This window comes from Paralichthys olivaceus, chromosome 4, assembly GCF_024713975.1.
Source record: "Paralichthys olivaceus isolate ysfri-2021 chromosome 4, ASM2471397v2, whole genome shotgun sequence".
In the NCBI taxonomy this organism is placed as follows: Eukaryota; Metazoa; Chordata; class Actinopteri; order Pleuronectiformes; family Paralichthyidae; genus Paralichthys; species Paralichthys olivaceus.
Genome location: NC_091096.1, coordinates 5,257,972 through 5,280,605, shown reverse-complemented (window position 1 = coordinate 5,280,605; position 22,634 = coordinate 5,257,972). Strand labels below are relative to the sequence as shown.

The 22,634-nt window shown below is 41.7% G+C and overlaps 1 long non-coding RNA gene across 1 annotated transcript in view; it reads left to right on the top strand.

Moving 5' to 3' along the window:
• Positions 1-21,798, top strand: part of LOC109637135 (uncharacterized) — an 81,950-nt gene extending 60,152 nt beyond the window's left edge. Inside the window, exons 2-3 of the long non-coding RNA XR_002203242.2 lie at positions 17,645-17,837; positions 17,987-21,798. This is a non-coding gene — a long non-coding RNA (uncharacterized lncRNA). The remainder of the gene's footprint in view (positions 1-17,644; positions 17,838-17,986) is intronic.
• Positions 21,799-22,634: the final 836 nt, after the last annotated feature.

The window sequence follows — 22,634 nt, the reverse complement described above, 5'->3', positions numbered from 1 at the left end:
ATGTGTGTCACATTTATAGTCGATCATGCAGAGATGATGATTTCCTGTTCAGACCTCTGGGATTACGTTCATAAATGTGGGGATTGGCTGGATCTTTACAAACATTATCAACGATTAAATGGGATCACAGAGTCTATAGAGTCTTTATAGGGCCGAGGCCTCTGGTGTGGATCAGGCTGAGAGCAGCAGACAGTTTGGGGCTGGTGGCAGTCAGACAGGTAAACCCCTGGAGCCAGCTGCTTCCACTCAGGCCGGAATCCCCCCATCCACCTCAGACTGAACGTCAACAGACACACACACGCAAACTAGAAAAGGATTTATTCAACTCTAAAGTTACAGAAAAACTTAAATTCAGTAACTTGATTATGTCATTTAAAAGGTTTATTTGGATCAGATAATACTATTTATGGCACTCAACGATTAAGCTGATTTACTTTACTTACCAAAATGTTGAATAAGCCCTTTAAACATAATTCACGTTAGAAGTTGACATTAACCGATTAATTAAACACACAATGCATAACTTTGGCCACTAGGGGTCTCTAAATCTAAATGACGTTGTGAAGCAGCGTGGGATCATAGGAGTTGTTGTTTTGACCAGTGTTGCCGATGAAAATCTAAACTGACCGTGAATAATCATTAACTATTACGAGTGACCAATACAAACAGTGAGAGGAAAAACAGCCGACTGGCTAACTGGCTAGCAGTGTGCTTTTCTTTCATCATATGTTGTTGGCCCGGAAATTCATAGCACAGCAGAAATTACGCAATTTAAGGGCAACAAAAATGAATATTATATATTTAAAACATGTATCAAGTCTGCAGCAGTCATGTCATGCACCCATGATTTTGAGAACTGATATGGTTCAATGGTAAGATGTTCCTGAAGTGTGTTCGTCCCTCAGTAGACGCTGTAGTCAACTGTTCTCTAGAGCCTTTGGTCATTTCCTCCAAACTCAAATTGTTGTAGAATTTGTGGTCGGCTCCAGAAATGAATTAAGTTGGTGTGGTCCAACATGGCAGTGACAGCAGAGACTTCCATCAGACCTCAGTCTGATTGTGATCATGCGATTATTCACCGAGACAGTTCAACTCAAAACCCTGAAACTGGATTTGTCGAGAGACGGGCGTAAGTACCCAGACGGACGGCCACACCTCAGACGGCAGCCAGAGGGAGAACATCATTCATGCTGAACGGTTGTTTCAGTGTTTGAGCTGGAGACAGTGTTGTGGTGCATGTAGCTCAACATCTCGTTTGCTCAGTACTCTCAAGTGTTTTATGACGGGGGCTACAGTGGGATTTATGAACCAGGAAATCAGTTCCAGCTTCGCAAAACCAAACAATGAAACTAATATTTGTTTATGTGCAGAATGGAATTGGCACTGCCTGTTTTTGGAGATGCAGGAAATTACTCCCCTCCTTTCAAATTATTAGCAAAAAATAACTTCAGAAAATCTCTGAGCCTTTCTTTAGTCATTTGTTTGGCATCTCGCTGCTGGCAGCTCAGCCCAATACATTAATCATCCCCTGTTTTTTTTCTCCTGTTTCTGGTTGAAACTAAAATACGGCGCCATTAGATTAAGTCTCCCCTCTCGTTGGACTTTCTTTGCCTGCAGCGACAGATTGTCATGACTTAAGAGAAAAACTGACTCACTCCTCCGCACCCGTTTCATTTTACACCCGCCCCTGGATGGCATATCGGCTTCCAGTGGGTCCTCAGCCTTTGTTTGGAGAAAAGGATAAAACAGCTGTTGCCTTCACAGGATTTATTTTCTAACCTGGGGTCCTAGGAAAGAAATAAAATCTGCCCTTTTTGCTTTTTAAACAAAAGAAGTGTAAAGTTACCTCGCCAAGGAATCTGCTTCAAATTGACACCACCAGCAGACGCTTGTCTCTGTTTATGACATCTACACACTTTCTGTCTTTTGTTTTGCTCTTTCTCTTTTCCCCACATACTCGGAGGAGGAATAACCAGGGAGAAAACTCACAGGTTCAACTCCTTCTTTCACCTGTCTCATTATTAGTGGTGATGAAGGACACGGCCAGAATTCCCTCCAATTATTCTGTCTGCGAGCCGCCTGTCTCGCTGCGTCCACCTGTTGACAGAGCGGCTCAATGAGTCCCGGGCAGGAATGTTAATCAAAGAATCTGACATGTTGCTGGAGATTTGGCCTTCAGCCTCTGCGTGGGCCTCTCGGACAGGTGGATGTAGCTCTGTGGAGCAGCTTTGCTATCGGGACTGTGGTACATTTCAAATCTAAAGTATTTCTCGTATAGTTTTGAAAATGTAAACGAGCCCGACAGACATATTTTACCTGAACTTGAAGAACTTAAAACCAAAGAGAATTATCCAACTTTGGTGGAAAAATGTGTTTTTCTGTCTCCAGGTTTCGAAACATACTTTACTTGTGCCGTCGTGTTCTTCGGTAGAATCGTCGAAACAAATCGGTAGCAGTTTTCTCTGGATTTATGAAAAACACAGTGGACGATACAGAATTTGTAAGAGAAACAGATAGTTTGGTGTCTTTCACACTATCTTCATCTTGACTTGGGCTAAATTCTGACCTAATAGCTCCCCAATAGAGTGACTGGCTGCAGTAAACCTCATAAATCCCACTTCTTCCATGTTAATGGACGGGACATGGACCAAACTGTGGAACAACTGTATTTTCTGTAACCAACTTCACATCGTTTACACTGACACACACATGCCCAGAGTTAAAACGCTCATCTGGATGAAGATTATTATAGTTTTTTAAGTTTGACAAGTTATTAGTTTGGATGTTTTGTGTTGTTTGGTTTCATCACCTCTCGGACATCGTCTCTCCTGAATCCAGGCCACAGAGACTAACTGGCACCGTTGAGCTACCATTTCTTTTCTCTTGTAATCTCCATATATCACCACAATCCTTCACGCACAAAACTACGTAAGAGGGCAGTTTGCAGATCAAAGACGACTCCCATCTCATTTAATGTCATTAAACATAATCAGAGACGACAGATTAAACTGACGTCATTGTGATGTGTCACATTTATCCAGGAAATGTGATCCTCCGACTCATTTGTCTGTGGTTTATCTATCAGAGGACGGTTTTGCTGAACCCTCAGAACAATGTTTTTTCTTCTTTTCTGTGCCAGTGAACATCGTGGCATTGAGAGGATGTGCTCGTATGATGAGGTTACTGTGACAAATTCATCATGTAGCTGAAAGAGCCGCAGGGCAGAGGAGATCATCATCAAACAAAACACAAGCTAATTGCAGAACATTACAGTGTGGGTTCGGCAGCTCAGCAGTTTGATGTCTGTGTGTGTGCATGTACGTGCTCTGGCCTCGTTTTGGGGGGAAACCACAATGTTTAATCTTGACATTAGTACTTCTGAAGCCGGCGCGGTGCCAAGCTGCGTATGTTTGCTGGTGGTTAACCAGCAGAAGAAAAGATCCTAATGAGTTACCTGTGTACACTCATCGGCCGAGCTCAGTCAAAAAAACGTTTGTTCAGCCCGAGGAACAAAACTCACCCGCGCTGTAAAAATACAATTATTTCTCTGTTTGATTCTATTTGCAGAAAATTCCTTTTTAAAACACAAGTGGCAATTTTCCTGAGATGAAGCCGTCATTCATCGATGCCACATGTATTTTAGTTAAGTGATTTTCAACTTGAATTGGCTGTGTTTCCTGCCTCGTAAAAACCTTGGTAAATTGAATTTCCATTTCGGTCTCTGCTGTTCTATTTTTCTTTCTCATTCTTGAGGCTTTGCAAAGTCACAATTTTCCTTTTTCCTTTAACGGCAAAGAAATAAAGATTGAGTCAGGTAATGGATTAGTAGTTGATCAACAGGTAAATAATGGGCAGCTGTTTTAATGTTGAGCTCATATTTCAAGCAAAAATATTTTCTTGGACTAGGTTCTTTGATTTGAGGATTTGATTTCATTAGGAACTCCTGAACTCAGGAGAAGGCCTTTCTCCGGAGTTGCCTTTCACTCATGAACAACAGGGCCAGAGAAACTCCACAGAAAGTCCTGAGGCTCTCAGTCAGACATTCTCACATACAGCCTCTTCTGGATACTGAAGAGACCAGAGCCGATTGTTTAATTCGGGAAGAGGACACACTCTGCTCATACTTTTACGTTTAACACTTAAAGTGTATTTAAAAGCAAGTACTTACTTACATTTACTCGCGTTGAAAAGTTAACGTGATACTTTTACTTGACTGGATCCCTCAGGACGGGTGTTAACACCAGGTCTGAACGGGATTTGAAGACTTTCCCTGATCTTTCACTGTTAAACAAACAAACCCTTAAAGAGAAGAGCAAAGGGCACAAAGCCAAAATTAACTTTAGCCCCTTGCTTGTATAATCTTAGCCGCAGCTCGATAACACCTTTTGTTGCTTTATTTATCTTCCTATTCATGCGGTAAGTGTTTAGAAACCAGTGATAGTTTGGAATGTGTTTGAGAAAAGCAGGGACACAGATCATAATGTGGATTAATCTCACGTAAACGCCTTCACTCAACAGTCACTATTATCTAATGAGCAGCTTTTGTGTAGGTTTTGTCACTCACAGTTAATCAACAAAAGGAGAGAGTGTTAGTGGCACCCACAGGAATTAAATCCAATCAAACAACATGACCACAATGAGAAACCCTTCTGATCTTCTTTCAAATCCCCGCTTCACTAAGCTCGGCTCGACACCAGCCAAAGTAAACTACCTCCCCTCTCGCGCCCTGAGTGTGAGCAGCACTGAGGAGATGCCGCAGCCCTCCAGATCCAAAGCTCTTTGTTTGTGAAGCCCTTTTAACTGGAAACTCTACTGTAAAAGATAACTAATTATCCAAAGCCGGCTCGTAAAGAGAGAAAAAGGCTTTGTAACCAGGTGCATTTGGCCTCATAGCAACACTTACTTCTCATTTTGTTCCTGAGAGGGTTCGAGGGTGAGCGCCTCCTTTGTGTCTCACACTAAACCCACACGTGTGTTATTGTAGACAGGTAATAAGAAAGAGGAAGTGAGGGGGGGGACCGAATTATGACGAGCGTTTCCAACAGTGGACGCACTTAAATCAAATAGAAATAATATATAGTGCTGTTTCATTGATATGAAATCTGTTTTATGATGTGATAATGTTGTGGTTAATGTTGGTTTAGGTGAGGCACGAAAATGACCGGATTATGTTTATGGAAGGATCAATGTTTGAGATTGTAATAAATCGTTGATTTTGTTAAGTTCAGGGAAACACTTTGATTTATGTTTAAATTATTTATTGCACCTTTGTTGCTGTTGGTCACTTTAAAGGAAACATACAGTATGTTGTTCATTTTATTTTACACCTATTGAGACTAAGGTCAACTTCTCAGGTCTGTTAAATCCAGTTAGACGAGTGTTGCATCCTGGGAGTGTTGGTGTTTTTTGGTTTTACTTTTGTGAAAAATAAAAATATTTCCTCCAGTTGTTTTCTTCTGCCTGACCCTGATACTCTATTGTACCTGTCCTGTAAAATAGTTTGGAAACAGTTGGAAAAATATTTAATATTGGTGACAGATGTTATTTAAACTACCCAACTCCTTTAAAATAAAACAAAGTGACTTTATGTCATGTTCATTATATGTGTGCATAATTATTTGCAGATGTAAGCGTGAATGGCGACACACACTAGTTGTGAAAGCAGCATTGTCAACCATAAATAAGGATCAATGCAAGTGGAATAATATGTTTAGTAATTTCAAGACTTTTTTGAGAAATATTGTTTTCTGGTGAACGCTCTTTGAATCTCTGCTTCTGCCTTTAACTGCTTGTCACAAAACCAGATGAGTCCCAATCTTTCTTCTGGTGGCGTCCCCACATAACCAGAGCAGAAATATGTTTTCATCAGTCTGGGTTGAGTTTCTCTTTTGGTTTCCTCGGCTGAAAAAGTCTCAGAACCTTGTCTGTCTTAATATTAGTTTTTTATTCAAATAGACGTCGCTGTGGTCAGATTCTCCCTCATGATTAATATTGATCGTAGAAGTGATAAACCGCCGATTAACCGCAGCTTCAAATCCACTTAAGATTCATGTTACGAAGCAGGAATATTCACGTCATCTCAGACAGGAAGTTGGAGGTGAAACTGTGCAGAGAAAATGGCAGATTTAAGTGAAAACAGAGAACAGGTCTGCACCAATCTGCTCATATACGAAGCCAGATGCAGCACAGAGACATTCTCTTAGTGCCGAGTCCCTCGATGACCAATTCCACTGCACGCTGCCGCGCCACAGGAAACAGCCGGGGCCTTTAGTCTGACTGGCGTATGACTCTATATTCCATAGCACGAGGCCTCTGCGCTGCCAGAGACGGGAAACATCGAAACGATTGTGCACCGCAGTCACTCAGGGGAACAGAAAAAAAAAACCATGCTGGCATAGAGCTCTGCTTAAGGACATACACAGATTCACAGCACACCAGGCAGAAAAGATTTACACACCCACCGAAGAGGGAGACATGTTCGAGCCAAGGCAAACCCACACTCGTGTTTATGGACATTTTTTCTCTTGCACACCACAGGCTTTCCGGTGGTGGCTTATGATGGGTCCTTGTGTGTGTGTGCGTGTGTGTGTGTATGTTTCTATGATTTCAGCAGGTTTTTTTTCTTTTCCACATTAAATCTCACTATGATCCGTATTTTTTGACAGATTTAATTGCATCTGGTCGACTTTGGTGTTTAACGACAGCACATGTAGGGAAAATTAGAATGAGCTAATAATCAGTACTTTTCAGTTCGTGCTTTTTTGTGAGTTAGAAAGTCACCTGCAGTCATCCAACTCGGCACATGTTACTTTTTAATTCGGATTAAATAAAGCTAAAATAAACAATTAATAAAAATAAAAAAAGATAGAGGGGTGCTCTGCCAAGCCTAATGCCCTATCCCATAATTTTAAAGCAGCCAATAAACATCTGGACTGTGGCGGCCCGCCATATTCTAATTTGTCACGTCCCATAATAACATAACATGTCCCACCACTCTACAAAATTTCATGGAGATCATTTGCGCAATCCTGTTAAATAATTAACAAATAAACAAACATCACCTCTTTTGCAGAGTTAATAAAAAATCAATATAAAATAAAGTGGTATATATTTATTGGCGAGAACATTTCCCTGTACTTGTACATCACATTAATCATAATCTACCCTGATAATAATTATGTTTTCAGATTGTAAACATTGTTAAGTGTTGACCACAGAGAAGTATTGCACCATACTGTCATTTTAATACTGTGTATTTAGTTCATATTTATGGCGATATTTGATTTAATGATTAAATTGAATTTGAACAATACTTCTTTTGTGAATTGTGGTGAAATGTCAAAAATAAGTTTTTCGTTTTCTGTTTTTAGAGGAAACAGGAAACACGTCTCGAAGCGAGACAAAAAATAGCTGAAACTGATCTGCCTCTGAAAATATGTGACTTTTGAAAACAGTAAGCAGTGGGGGTATTTAAGGAGACTTGTGTCATGGCTGAACCTGTAATTTCAAGTCAAACCACAACAGAAACTGTGTGACAAATAGAACGACGTGCTGTTTCTGTGCAGCCCAAAGGCGTAATTTCAAAACGATGAAAAGGGTTAAAATAGTGAATCTGGTCCTCGTGAGCTTGTTGGGAATATCATGTTTTCGTGCTTTGTAGTGTTTTCGCAGATGGCCAGCTGCTAGTGGTTTGGCCAGCCATGGGAAATCTCCCTCCCATTAGCTTGTCTCCTGCCTTTAGTCATCTCTCTTATCTTCTGGTCCAGCCCACTGAGAGAGCAGTCCTGCACCAAATGGACAGAAATATTTCCCCATGAATGGAGCTACAGATAACATCTTCCCCCATGATACCCTAGAGCATATAGTCCTTCTCTCTGGGTGCTATGCCCTGAACTATCAGAGCTACATCCAGGCCTTCCAGCTACTAAACCTTCTTAATGAATGGACAATTAGAGCAGCCCTGGGTCAACTGAGGCCTACGGGTCCAGATGCCATCCATGTAAGACGTGCACTTGTTTTTAGATATTTGACATCAGCTCAGTCTTTGCACTTTAGCCACAATTAGCTGTGCAGGAAATGATGTCTGAATACACAACAGCAATGGAGAAGAGAGGCAGCGGAGAGGGTGAGTCAGTCGTGTTGGAGTCAGAAGGGCCTTTGTACAACTGCGGCGTGACGAACACACGACATGAAAATGCAAAATACTCACCTGTGGATATTTCACATCAAAGCTCTTCGTATTGGCAGCGACGGGACTTTGAACCAGCTGCAACAAATTTTCATGAGAAGGTTTGAATAGACTCACGCCAGCTCATTCTTTAGAAAAAAAAAAAAAAAAGGATGACTTTAGCATCACTGCTCATTATAAACTTATCCTCCTCGAGCGAAAAGGAGAAGAGGAGGAATCTCATTTTATAAGGTTGAGAAAAAGAAAGGAAAGTTCCGTGGCCTCATACAGAAGCTGAAGCTGCAGATCCAGATGTGAGTGTGGTAGTTTGAGGTACCGCTGGAGGTACTCGCAGTTTCTGTCAGACTGTCTGAAGTAACGTCCTGTGTACCTCAAATACTGTATTCACATGAAAAAGAGAAACAAACGTCCTCGCTGTGTAAAGACCTTAAGAGGCTGGTGGTCTCAGCGCAGCCATGATACCAGGGCCAGTGCTCATATAGAGCCCAGAGTAAATCATGTAGCCAGAGGCTCCTTTTTTTACACTGGTGGCATGTTGTGGAACAGCCTTCTGTTACAAGTCGAGCTCTTAAATCTAAGAGCGGCTTTTAAAAATCAGGTCTAGAATCTTTTACGGAATAAGGTTACAGATTTCTGATGATTTAATGGAACCTATGAGGATTTTAAGATTAAGATGAGTTCTTGTTAAATGTTTGTTTTTGTCTTGACATCTTGGGAACGTGTTGGAAATAAGTTTTTGTTCACTTTTTTGTCTGCTAATTCAAAAATAAAAATCAATTAATCAATTACTGCAGACATTACGGCCAACTGACCCCAGATCTGCTCATAAATGTGTTAGTAGAAAAATTGACTTGACTTAAATTCATTTAAATAAAGGCCAAATATAACGTTTAACTTAGTTATGCACATTAAAAACACTAAATACAAATCTGTACAGCATACAGCGATATGGTCTAATCCTTAGACCACAACAAGCCTCTTCTATATCAAATATTGCAAAGGGATCACTAGTCCATTTGGATTCCTACTATTTATTACTTCCACAAAGGAAGTTTTCACCCACATCTGTTTGTTGGTTTATTTGTTTGCACGATTACACAAAAAACACTGAACCAAGATCCACCAAACTCGATGGAAGACATTGGTCTGAACTTGGGAGCAACCCATCAATTTTTGATTCTAAAGGGATTAAAGCAGGGGTCTTGATTTTCTCTGTTTTCTGACAAATAAATCAGTTAGATTCTCAGAACACTGTATAAACTGAGCAATCAAATGTGTAGGATTGTTCGACCGCGGTGGACGTATGTGCGTATTGATTTTAAGGAGGCTTCTCTGCTACTCTGTGTTTGAGTTTTTGATGTAAAACAAGTTAAATTCTACATGAAAAATCTAACTGTCAGTTTTTGTGACAGTGAAATGAGTTGACTTTTCAATTGTGATCTCATAAACAGTGAAGCCTCAGGCGGTGAGAAGCCTCCTCTGTTTTATGTCGGATGACTTTGCTGCCTGTTTGCTCAGCCTCCTCCTGCACACCCTGACACAGCAGCAGACATTCTTTGCCCGGAGTGGAAGATAGCACCAGCACGAGATGGGGAGATAAGAAAAGACTGTCATGACATGCATGTTGTCTTTCGAGTGAAAATTAGAGGCACAAAAATCACTGGAGGAATTCCTGCTTCCAGCGTTTGTGGAGCTACAAACACTAAACTGTCACGTGGCGCTTGAATCAGATAAGAAGATTTTTTTTTAATGAATGTAGAAATGCACAGAGGTATTTGCCATGCACACTGAAACATGATGAAAACAGAGCATGTCGAGAAAACAATACGTGGTCAATAAAACAGTAAGTGAGATTGTTTGTCGTGTTCCCTTTCTAACATGTTTTGCCTTGGGGACTTTTTGCCAGCTGCACTTCATAAAGCGCTCGTCCGACCAAAGATGCAGGTTAATAAAAAGTCTCTGACCCCTTCGGGTTTTGAATCCCGGGCCTCCGAACGCTTGGCTTCATTATTTTAATTTCCGCTGCCCCGACTTGTATGTGTACGTTTTCAATTTCCTACTGCACACATTCCTGTGCAGTCAGCACGCTGCAGCGGACATGTCACGTTGATTAGCAAACGACTTTCACACGCCAGCAGCTTTGTGTTTCTCTAAAAACAAAAAAGATTTGGAATTCTTGAAAAGAATCTGAATCACAGGAAGAAGAACTTAGGGATGAGCAGTGATGCAACTACAGACAACAGAGAGGGAACAGAAAGTCGTACTTTGTTCAGTAGAAGCAGCAGATTCTATTTCTGGAAGGTGCAATGCCAAACGTGTGATACAGAAATCTCCTGTCTTTGGACCATCCTTGTCTCATGTACAACACCAGTGCATTTCATTTGTTTTCTTTTTTCTACCTGCGCCAACTAAAGCCTGGTTATGTTTAGTGTTTCCAAAACCCTAAACCAATGTTATTCCAAAGCCTAAATCAAACCACATGCAGGAGGCAGGTGCTTAAGTCGTGTTCTTTGTATTTTCAGCATCCACGTTTGTTCTGGACACCGACAAAATACTTTCTGATCAGTCAGCGGAAACACACGTTTTCAAATTGATAAAGTAAACTCCAGAAAGCGGTTCCTCATTTACACACCCAGCGGTTACTGAGCAACATTCATGTGGTGTCATGTTTTTGACCACCACTCTGACCAATGTCCCATATTCACTCTCTTCTAGCTCTTTCTTAAGTCTCTGCCAGCTGCTGATTAAACGCTCTAAGTTGAATTTCGTGTCTATCACTGTCTAATATTGCTAACACTTACAATCACCTCAGTTTCACCTCATCGTCCGTCCAAGAGAAGAAATCCTTTGTCTTACTTTTCACCATTGTTTTTTCTCATTTGAGTATTTTCCTGTTTACGCACTACTCCAGTGTTCAGCTGTGTCAGAATGTTATTTAGATTAGTTCTGACACAAGGATACCAAAAATAAAATTATATCATCCCTCTGATGCAGTATCACATGTTTATAGAATCATATTCTACATCTCATCCTCTGCATCACAGTTCAACACAACTTTTCCATTCTCCAAGACACATATAAGAGTCATTGTGCTCAACGCTGTGTTCCCAGTGATGTCATGTAAATTCCTATGGCGGTGTATCATTTACTAGCGTCGGCCCTTATAATTCAGAGGAGGTGAGCCGCCCCGATATCGCAAGTGACAACCTGTTGATGTGTTTTTGCTGCGCGGCGAGGGAGTTGCTAGGCGCTTCTTTAGATGGGAATTAATTTCAGCTCTGGCCAAGGGTGGGTGTGACGGTCCAAATGGCTCGGAGAGCTTGACAGCGGGCCAAGAGAGAGTGTGAGAGAGGGAGAGCATGAAAGAAAAACAGAGAGAGCGAGAGAAGGAAGGAAGGAGAGAGGTTCTTCCAGCCGACTTCAGTTTTATGAGCAGCAAACCACAGTAAACAAACAGAAAAAGCACATAAATTGTTCATAGACTACCTTCTGAAAGCCAAACTCTGGGAGCGTTTCTGGAGCGAGAACCCGATCTCCTGCGTGATGAGGATTCAATTACCATTTTAAAATTTAACCCTTTATTTATTAAAGTACAAATTTATGTTCAGATTGAACACACAACTCTGTCCAGACACACTGCTGCAGGAGTCGTTACACAACTGTGTGTCTCTGCGTCACTGCACGTGATGACTCAAATGTCAACAGAAGGAGTGTGTCTGCGGCAGCGTTGCCTTTTTAGTGTTGAATTATACAAACTTGTAATGTTTGTTTAGACAGGAACACAAACGGTTTGGACACAGTGAGAGTGATGTATGTACTCACCAGGCTCCGACAGGCGCCGCCCTGTACATGGAAATAAAGATGTCCCACACGGGGGGGGGGGGATTTAAATAAAGACACGCCTGGTCCTCCTCAGTCAGGTGAACTAAAAACTGTAAAATTAGCTCATGTGCGGAAGAGCTCCCTTTAAAACACATGGGTGGCAGAGCTGCTTCACTTACATGATGAATGTACATTACAGCTGAACAAACAGTCATTACGGACTCTGCGGTTCCCCTCAGCTGTACGGAGCCTTTCCGTGTCTTTCAGATCATTGTTTTGGTTTCACAGTTCAGAAAGATCTTTAGTTCCCAGCAGCAAACTCTATGCAAAGTTAGTGACCTGCTGGTGAACGTACTGGATCATCTATCTACCAATTATCTGTATCGCTTATACTCTACGTCTCAATCCATCTGGACGGGCAGAAACTGGGATGTTGTGATGTCACAATGTTGCCTTCACTGATTCGTCCGACTCCACAAGATGCTACTTCATTCCGGAAGAACTGGCATTATCCTCGGCTACAGTGCAGAACACAACATATAATCGATTACAAGCGTTGCTGACCCTGTTGTCTCTGCTAACAGCTGCTGCACTGTTCAATTCTGTATTTTGCAATGATACAACAACTTAAACACGTAGGAGATGAGCCATTATTATCTGTTTGGTGTGTTTAGTATGGACAGGGATTCAAATGCTTGTGTGTGCATGTCGCCATAGAGACACGGAACCATTCACAGTCACACCTATGGGCAATTTAGAGTCTCCAAATAACCTGCATGTCTCTGGACTGTGGGAGGAAGCCCACACAGACACAAAACGAATGCTACACAGAAAGGCTGTCAGGTTCAAACCCAGAACCTTCTTACTGTAAGGGAACAGTGCTAACCACTTTACCACTGTGCCGCTCCCATACTGGAGCTTTAAGTAGCTAAACATTTAAATGTTCCTGTCAGGAGTTGGTGCAGAGCGAACACAGAGATCTACAGAGAGATCCAGCCGCAGGTTGGGTTCGGACTGGGCCCTTCGCTGCAGGTCTTCCTCGCTCTTTCTCACTTCAGGTTTGGTTTAAGAGTACTGGTCAATACAATCATTTGTGTTAATTTACCATATAGTGATCATAATGTACTGGAGGAAGTACGTCCAAAACTTTTTACACATACGATTATCAGGACCAGCTGAAATAGAAATACATCCTTCTGAGAAAGTTTTCACTGAATTCAAAATCCACATAATTTATCTCTGCGCACTGTAATTTTGGAACGTGTGTACCTGGGATGACTGACATGTTCAGCTGAGGCCTCATATTATCTTCAGCAGGAGCAGAAGTATGCGTTTGAACAAGGGTGGTTGATTTATAGAGGAGGAGAGGAATACTTCAGTCACAACGATGCAGTTTAAATCCACAAATGTGAATTTTGTATTAAGCTGAAGTAGAAACGATCCAAACCAACAAACATTGAAATGTGTCAGAAATACAACATCATGTATTAGAACTGGTGCAGAAAGCAGAATGAAGTGTCAGGCCGTGTTTCTCTCTCTCTTCAGATGTATGTGGACTCATTTACGTTAGCTAATGGAGGCCAACGACATCTGGACTCACTGAAGCACTATTAGCAGCCTGCTTATAATTGGCCCTGACCCCTTATTGCGAGAGGTCATCGGTCAGAAAAGGTTGGGTAGTTTAGGAACAGGAAAATTAACTTCCTGTTATTCAATGATGACGCCGCCATTAGGTGCAAAGTTAACAGAGGGTTGTTAGAAAGAACATCACACACACACCACAGCTGCTTTTCTGTTTTGTGTTTAGAGAGTTACAATAATAGAAAATAGGCATCGAACTGCAGAACTCAAGTTCAGCCAAACCGCGATATGTGTATATATATATATATATATATATATATATATATGTGTGTGTGCAGTTCTGTCGGTGTATATATATTCTTTACATAAATAGCTCAAACGTGCTTGTATAAATGGCACCAAGCCACTGAATGAAACCTTAATTTTAACCTCCATCCAAATTTCACCACACTGCGATGGTTTAATGGGTAAAGCACCTACTCAGGAATCCTTTTCATCCTTATTGGATGCCAGCTTTTTGTTCTCACGTCCAAAAAACATAAACTTTGACTGTAATCTTTTGAAGCTTTATGCTGCCTGCAGCGATTGGAAAGCGTCTCACTGAGGCGACTGCTCGCTGCTGGTCCCGTACGGAGACAGAGAGGGCCCGAGGCGCTCTGCTCCGCTCCTAACTGACTCCATATGGCGCGAGTCTGGACATCCAACTGACTTCTAAGAGTGTTGCAGACTGGCGCAATGTAAACTTAGCATCTCATCTGAGCAGGGGCCACGGGCAGACCCCACCTCCCCACGCTCTAAGGAGAAGCATCTGTCCCCAGTCGCTCTCAATATCCACCTCGCCCACTGCCAAAGGCTCCGGCAGCGACGTGGCTTACATTTGAAATCCTAGCTGGCTCGGAGAATCCAGCTCCTGCGTTGATTTACACAGATCAAATCAGAGAGGTTGGAAGTTTTAATAACTTAAAGAGTTCAAACAAGCAGCACGGAGAGGATCCTCTCTCTTCCAGTCTTTGTCAGAGTGTGAGACACTTGGATCCCTCTGTCTGTGAGGAATTTTAGTTGAGTAAGTCTTTACTGAGGGAGATGGTAGAAAGGGAGCGCTGGCGCTGAGACGGGACTGGTGAATGAGCAGAGTAAGAAAGAGTACAACAGGTAACAAGGACCTACTGCTGAGAGACAGATGGCTGAGCTGCACAATAAGAGGCCTGTACACTAACGGGACGCTCTGTGTGTGTGTGTGTGTGTGTGTGTGTGTGTGTGTGTGTGTGTGTGTGTGTGATTGTGAGTAACAGCCCCTTTTATTCGCTGTATGTCAATTTGTCCAATGAGCAATCAAAGAATGCCCCGTGAATGACTGTTTCACAGAGCAGCAACTGACATTTCTTTGGGGGTTACTCACTCTGTGCTCTCTAATGAGCGATGTAAAAGTGAACGCTCTCACTGAAAGAGAAATAAATTTAAAAAAAAAACCTCAGTTACAGAGCCGCAAGATTTCACATGGTCACATCACAATTCAGCACAAAAACACACAATCTGAAAAAGAATAAAATAAGATAAACTCTTAAATTGTTTTGTAGTGGACTGGCATTTGTTGTTGTCAGATTATAATCCCCAATTTAAAATACTGTTCAAACAGATAAAGAGCAGTTTGGTGCTGAGGGTAACAGAGCAACAATCACAGAGCTGAGACAGTAAAAAAAAAGAAAGAAGAAACATACTGTTCCTGTTGTCCCTTTTTGATGAAGCTGTTATAAACTACTTAAATTAAAATACTTCTGACTGTACACAGCTACAAGCATGACGGTGTTGCCAAGTTAACTTCTAGTGGGCATGTATGGAACATGTCCATGCAAAAAACACCCAATATAGTGTTTGCAGATCCACTGTTGTCTGAACCTGCTCTCAGATTTCTGTATCCTCGTCAAGGGAGGTAGAGTGGAGGAGGTTATCTTTCCATTTCACTTAAGTCGGTGGAAGGACAAGATATGGACCAAGAAAGAACCTTTTTAATTAAAACTCTTTTTGTCACATTCTACACAGGACGTTCTTTCTCTTTCACTAATTTCCCCTTGGAATAACGCATGGATCTTTTTAAAGATCATTTTTTATTGTGCAGGAGAGCTCAAGCCTCCGTATGGCACCTGCTCTGTAATGCGTGGATCTTGATGGGAAACTATCAGGGATATTTAGGGAAATTTCACCACTCATATCCATGAGTGGAGAAATTTGGTGCACTTGAATGTAAGATTTAATTTACAAATATTGGAACGTCGCTGTGACTGTGGCCACGTCTGTCACTCAAATTGCTGCGTGTCTGTTTTTAATTCTGGCTGACCGAAGCTAACGATGTTGTTACATTTTAAATCTCACCTGCTTAACCGTGACTCACCCTTTTATAAGTAAAAGTAAAAATGGTGACTCTATACATAACCCCCCCACTGGCTTAGTTCTGGAGGATAAACCCGACACTCGGTGCAGATGTTTTAAATCAAGGAAAATGCTCTGCAGTTAAACTCCATCAAAACTGCATTGGAAATATGTCCGCATGACATCACATCATCTAACTTATGCGTGGGAAAAGTACAACACTCAGTGTCCTCAGGAAATGCAAAGGACATTGCAAACAGCTGCATTTAAACAGTTGCAGAGCAAAAGTAACTTTTGCAGTATGTAGTAAATAAGCCATGTCTGTTTTAAAACGCTCGGCTCTTGACATCTTTAATTTTTAAAAATCTTACAGCTGATCGTGGATTCCTCCAACAATATGAAACAATTGACAACAGGCGGGGAAACGGCAACAATAGACATGTGAGGGTATCCCCCCCCCCCCCCATCTGCATGGTGATTATTGCAGGAGAACATGAGAAGCAGTCAGGCATGCAGGCATAGCATGGATGAATCACTGAGGATCTCAGATTGCAGAGCTCTCGCCACTGTAATCGATAGTAAAACCACCATCCCCCCGCTGGGAGAAAATCTACAGCAAAGAGTCAAACCACATCCAGTTTGGATCAGTGCCAGTGAATTATTCATTGCTTAAGTTATCTGGGCCAGTGTAGAATCATATGGATTATACACACACACACACACACACACACAGACTCACGCTGGTGCCCTATCAGGGGCAGACTGACTGAGTTTTCTGGAAGTGAACTTGTTGGCTGCGGTGGCTCTCCACACTAAATAGCGAGGCTAACCAGTGTTTGCTTTGTGGAAATCCCTCTGGCGTTTGCAGAGTGAGATGGGACGGATGGCTCACACAAGCCTGTTGCCCTCCTGCCTGCAGTCATGTGTGGGATGGCATGTGTTAGAGGCTGCGTGTGTTTTCAGTAAAATATGGAGTAACTGTGCCACTGGAGCAAACAAAACATGCACACAATCACACTGAGAAAATCAGCAGTTTGACGACGGAATAGAAGAGCTGAGCGATGCAGAATATAATTATGGAATTGCAGTCGTGGGAAAAATGTAAGATTTGCTCCCAAATCCCTTCAAATGCTTCGGACAGGTTGAGGCTACTTCTACTCAAAGAAAAGCGAAGTTATGTTTAGAAACAAAATAATCATCATATAGAATTACAGTTTCATGCAATTTAAATTTTTAGTTCATTTATTGTTGTCTGTATAAGCCATATGTTGTAATGGAGTGAGGATGCAAAACGGAAATAGTTATATGTAATGTTATATATTTTACAAACTGCTGAAGTAGCTAAAAGTAATAGAACTGTTTTATAATTAATGTGAGTAAATAACACACTCATGGATATCAGTTGTCTAAAGTTTTTTTTTGGCAGAATATTAAAGAAATTACAGAGAAATTCTCACAATGTTAAAGAAAGTGGGGAAACAAATCCTCAATCTGTGTGTGTGTGTGTGTGTGTGTGTGTGTGTGTGTGTGTGTGTGTGTGTATGAGACACAGAGACAGACAAAGATTTCTGGAATTATTAGATATAAGATCCACACTGGAATGTGACAGGGGGTGTTGATGGAGGGGTCCTGTTGGGAACCACCCATCTGTGATTTTTTTTTTTCTCCTGTGTTCTCCCCTGTCAGGAATCGACCCGGCAACCTGCAGGCCTGAAGTGAAAGCTCAGCCCGAGGTTGGGGCCCCGGCCTCTTATCATCTGGTTTCTATTCTCTTTGCCCTGTCCAATGAAATCTGACCTGCTGTAGAGGAGAACTGAATTATGGGCCCATCAACAAAAACCATATTCCCCCTTTGAAGTTGCGTACGTGATGGAAAGTGGTAAGATGTCATGTGTTAAAGTTATTACCCAATTCCTTAACATTAACATGCTGTGCTCGATGTTCCTGACTTTTGAAGGCTGTTGTGGCTTCATCTGTCCTGACAGCAGCCAGACTCACCCCCTTTTTTTCACTTTGCCCAAACGTCAGAACTATTTTCAATCTCCCCGTGACTTTATGTGACCCCCGCTGAGGTATTCCAGCCGAGCGAGAGGAGGGGGAGGTGGCTGCGTTACAGGAGAAAAGATTGACTCTGAACATTCGTGACAAAGGTGGATAATTTTACCAGCTGCTGGATAGTCTGCTCTTGAGTCATGTGGAGGTGCCTGTAAAGCCTGTGTGTAATCTTCCTTCCTCCCACTCTTTAATTGTGCCTCATGGAACAAGTTGCTTTTGTTAAAGAAAGAAAAAAAGAGAGAGAGAGATAGCCTCAGGTTCTTTTGATCTAACCAGGACATGAGGGTGAGGTCTGCATTCAGAGCTTTACTGTCCTGCTGCATTTTTATATATTTTTTTGCTTTATCTGATATTTTTAACTTTGGATTGAGACGAGGAAAGACATTTTCAACATGTAACAAACAACAGCACATATATCATCTGGATAGTTTTTCAAAAAATCTACTGTACATTTTCTCAGCATTACAAAGGCAAAGCGTCCTGGCTGATACCTGCACGTGGACCGTGTCAATGAAGATCTCAAGTTTAAGACGCGGCCCTCCGACAGTTCAGAGGGATCAGAGGTTATCCCTGCAGCAACAGCTGCCTGTGATAATGAGGAACAACACCGCTGCCATCCTGACTGCACGAGTGAAAAATACCTCGGCCATTAAGGAGCCTCACGTGAGGCGAGGAGGGAGGATGATCATCACAGAACGTGGTGAACTGAACCCAACATCTGCAGTTATAACATTAAAGGAGAGCTGGTAGTAAAGGCACTAAGTACAAGTAGGTCCGGACACTTTCCTGAATTTTTCTAGAGGGGTACAAAGAACATTTGCCACAATTAAATGTCTTAGTGATCCCAATACAGCAGGAAAAGATGAAAGATTCACTGGGAACATGCGGTGGACATGAGACCGGAGGGACACACAGGTAGAAGACGCAGACGACTTGGAAAGACAACGAGACATTATAGATTTTAAACATCATGTCCTGCCTCCTGCTCTCCTCAGATTCCAACTCGTGCCTGAATGTTTTGGGAGTAACCCTGTTGTCCTGAACGTGTCCGACTCAGACCAGAATTTATTTGAAAGACAAACAAAATGTTTGTCCCCCTATTTTTCAGACATTGTCCAGCGTTCAGGTCTGAAAACCGCTGCATAGAAATTAAAAGCTCCTGTCGGATATATATGTGGTTTTTTTTTTGCCTTATTTTCTGGAAATCTATTTATATCCATCGAGCTCGTGTACATATGAGCGAAGACACACTTCTCTCAGAACTGCCTTTATACTGCAGAGTATCTGTTGACAGAACAATTGTGTTGTTTCATTGATGCATAGGAGGAGGTGTGAAGATGTCGTCGGTGATATTCATTACAAGCCGGTGCATCAGCCCGTCAAAGCTCTCCTTTGTGGAGGGGATCAAGCCAGAGGCAGGTTAAGTCTTTCCACAGAGACGCCTGTGGTTCGCTCTTCCTCTTCGCTTCCTCCTTTCTTCTTCTTCTGCGTTCTTGAGCATCTCATCAGCAGCTCTGCACGATCTGAGCTGTTGAACTTCACGAGCCCTGGTACTTTCAGCCGAGTCGGATTCGGCAATCATAGAGTAATCTTTCCAAACAGGAATTTGTTGAAAGAAATTTTACCCTGATACTTTAATGGGATTATTTTCACATTTAGTTTAAATATACGGATTTCTTTAAACAAAACTTGATTTAGACTAACACGACTACCAAAGACTCAAGACTAACTGTGCTAGACATTTCTAATTATTTCCTGATAACTCCATTTATATACAAAACAATGAATCAGTCAATTGTTAGTTTAGATTCATTGAGATAATAGTTTCAGCTGAATACATGATTATATCTGCACTGACAGCTGCACAGTTGTAGGTAGAATTACAGTAACAAGGGGTTTAATTCATAGCTGTTAAAAAGTCACCAGGTGTCTCACGACCATTTAAACCCACATGAATGAAATGAAGGGGAAGTGGTGAGAGAGATTCCGACAGAGATAACATTCAATCAGACGCAGAAAGTCTTCAAGTGAGTGACTGAGAGCCGGCAGGGTGTTTCCTGTCCAGCGCAGGTTGTGACCCTGCAGAGCGGATCAGCTCCTGCAGAATGATCCGTCTGTTCAGAGAAACCGCTGAGCCATCAGAGCCGCCGCCGACCATCAGATGAAGCTGCCCCGGGACCTTTGACAGGCTCAGATCAATCAGCCGACACCGCGGCCGCCTCGAGGGCCGTCCCACCTTGACCAGCAAAGGTCACAGTTTTAAATTAGACTGTTCCTCCCTAAACTCAATCATTTGTCTGTCATACTGAAAAAAAAAGAAATGGTTGGAAAAGTTAAATTCCAGCAAAACTTTTTAACTAATGACTTTTTATTTGTTTGCTTTGATGACTGTGGTCCTGAAGACAAGCACCACTCAGTTATGTTGTTCAATTTACTAAATGTGTCTATATGAAAGCTCTCTACTGTGATTTCCGTTTTAAATCCAGTGAGGATCATGTTATTGACATTTTGTCTCTACCAAGGAGATTTTAATTAAAGGTAGTTAGTTATTGAGTTAGTTAGTTATTTAGTTAGTTAGTTAGTTAGTGAGCAGGAGAACAGAAAAACAACTTTTTTTTTTACAACAAAGCGTGGTGGAGGGGAATAAAGAATTGAAGAATCATGAAGAATTCATGACATTTTTGTGCGTTTTTCAACATTTTCCTTGATTTTCTCAGAGATTCATGGGTCTTGAATAAATAAACAGTCATGAGTATGAAATGTGGTGCAGATTGTCGGACCTTGGCGGAGGTTTGTGCTTTGGTATTTAAGTAAATGTCAAAGGCAGCTGAACATGTAATGACCGACTTAATGAACTATCAGCCACACACTGACTACAATAAGCAGGAAATGTTAAACCACTCCACTTCACATTTGGTCGAGGTTCTCCCAAATGTTCTTGGACGTCCTCCCTGGATGTCTGAGGCAGGAGACAGTGGAAAAGGGAGGAGAGTTACAGCAGGAGTTTTGTTTTGGACTCATTGTGGGAACGTGACTCCCTCCCTCCATTCTTTCCAGCTCAATTATCGGCCCTTTTCCCTCCTCCGGGCCCGAGCACCCAGCAGCAGCAGCAGGCTGCGACTTGTGCGGGGGTCTCAAAACTCTGGTCGAAAAAGAAAATAAGGGCGTCTCTTTAAGTCATAAAGTTTCAAACTGTCCCACTCGTTGTGTCATTCAGTCCGTTCACTACGTTATTGTACGTGTACAGGTTTGGTTTGCCAAGTTATTACGAGCCAAGAAACATTTAATACAACTGAAATGTAAGATTGATTAAATTAATAAATGTGCTGTTACTCAATCATGTCCCATAGGCGCCTGTCAGAAGAAGTGAAAAGACGTTGATGGAGAATGAAAGTGAAAGTATAGACAGTGTCTAGGTAATCATTTCCCTTCAAGACGTCCCTCCCTCGCTCTCTCCATCCATCTATCACTATCTCTGTCCCTGTCCGCCCAGACGCTTTCCTTCTGTACTTTGCAGGGAAAGTATCGAATGCCACGGACAGATTTGTCTTTCTAAAAGACTGCTGACACCTGTCTGGTGCTCATTTAAAAACTTTTACTGGCCCATTTCTCCAGGGCATACACATGTAGAGAGGCCGGGGCGTCCAGAGTGTGCTTTCCACTTAATTCCCTGATGAAAACAGTGGGAAGTGGCTTCAGTCAAAACCTCCTCCAGCCACAGTTTGATTAGATTCAGAAGAAACTTTGTGAATCAGCAGGGCTCGATGCTTAGGCCTGTACTTTTATCCCCGGGAGCACTTGTGTTAACCTCAGTTCAAAAATGTAGTCGCGTTTAAGACGTTTAGTACCAAAATGAAAACAAATCAAATAAAGTGTTTTTATTAATAAAGGGATATGAGAAAACATCTGAATCTATATGTACACAATGTGTTCACCACTGTGTGTGTGATTGTGTGTGTGCAACAATAACTCCTAACGCAGAGACAGATTTCCACTAAACTCTAGAAAGAAAACTAAGAACAGTGATATATAGCAAGTTAATGCTGCTGAGAGTGAATGTGACTTTGACAGGTGGTCAGTGAGTTTGTGTGGGAGAGAGGACTTTAGGTTTCAGCCATTAAAAGTAAACTGTAGTTATCAACATGAATTAAATGTTCACACAAGTTTATCTGCACATGGAGCAATTCATCGAAAAGGACACAAGGCGCGACATCATTTGCTTTTATGTGTTCTTCTTATACCTTAATGCATGAATCCAGCGGCCAGAGGAACAAGGTAACATAAACTCAGTGGGCAGTTTAATAATAACTGTAATACATCAGATCTGCCATACATTTACTTTTATATACTTTTGTAATTATATATTTGAATTGTAAGATTACATCAGATTGTATAGGGGCCCTGGCAGGATGTGATACTGCCACAATAAAACCACATCTATTATTATTCATATCCACTTTGCATATAAATCGATATAATTGCTTTCAGCAGTGACTTATATTTATATTTAATGAGTGATCACACACAGACACTGGAGGTTTACACTAAATGAACCACAGGAACAAAACTGAAAAAATCAAACCTGTAAATACCACAACATGACTTGACAAGTTAGACATGA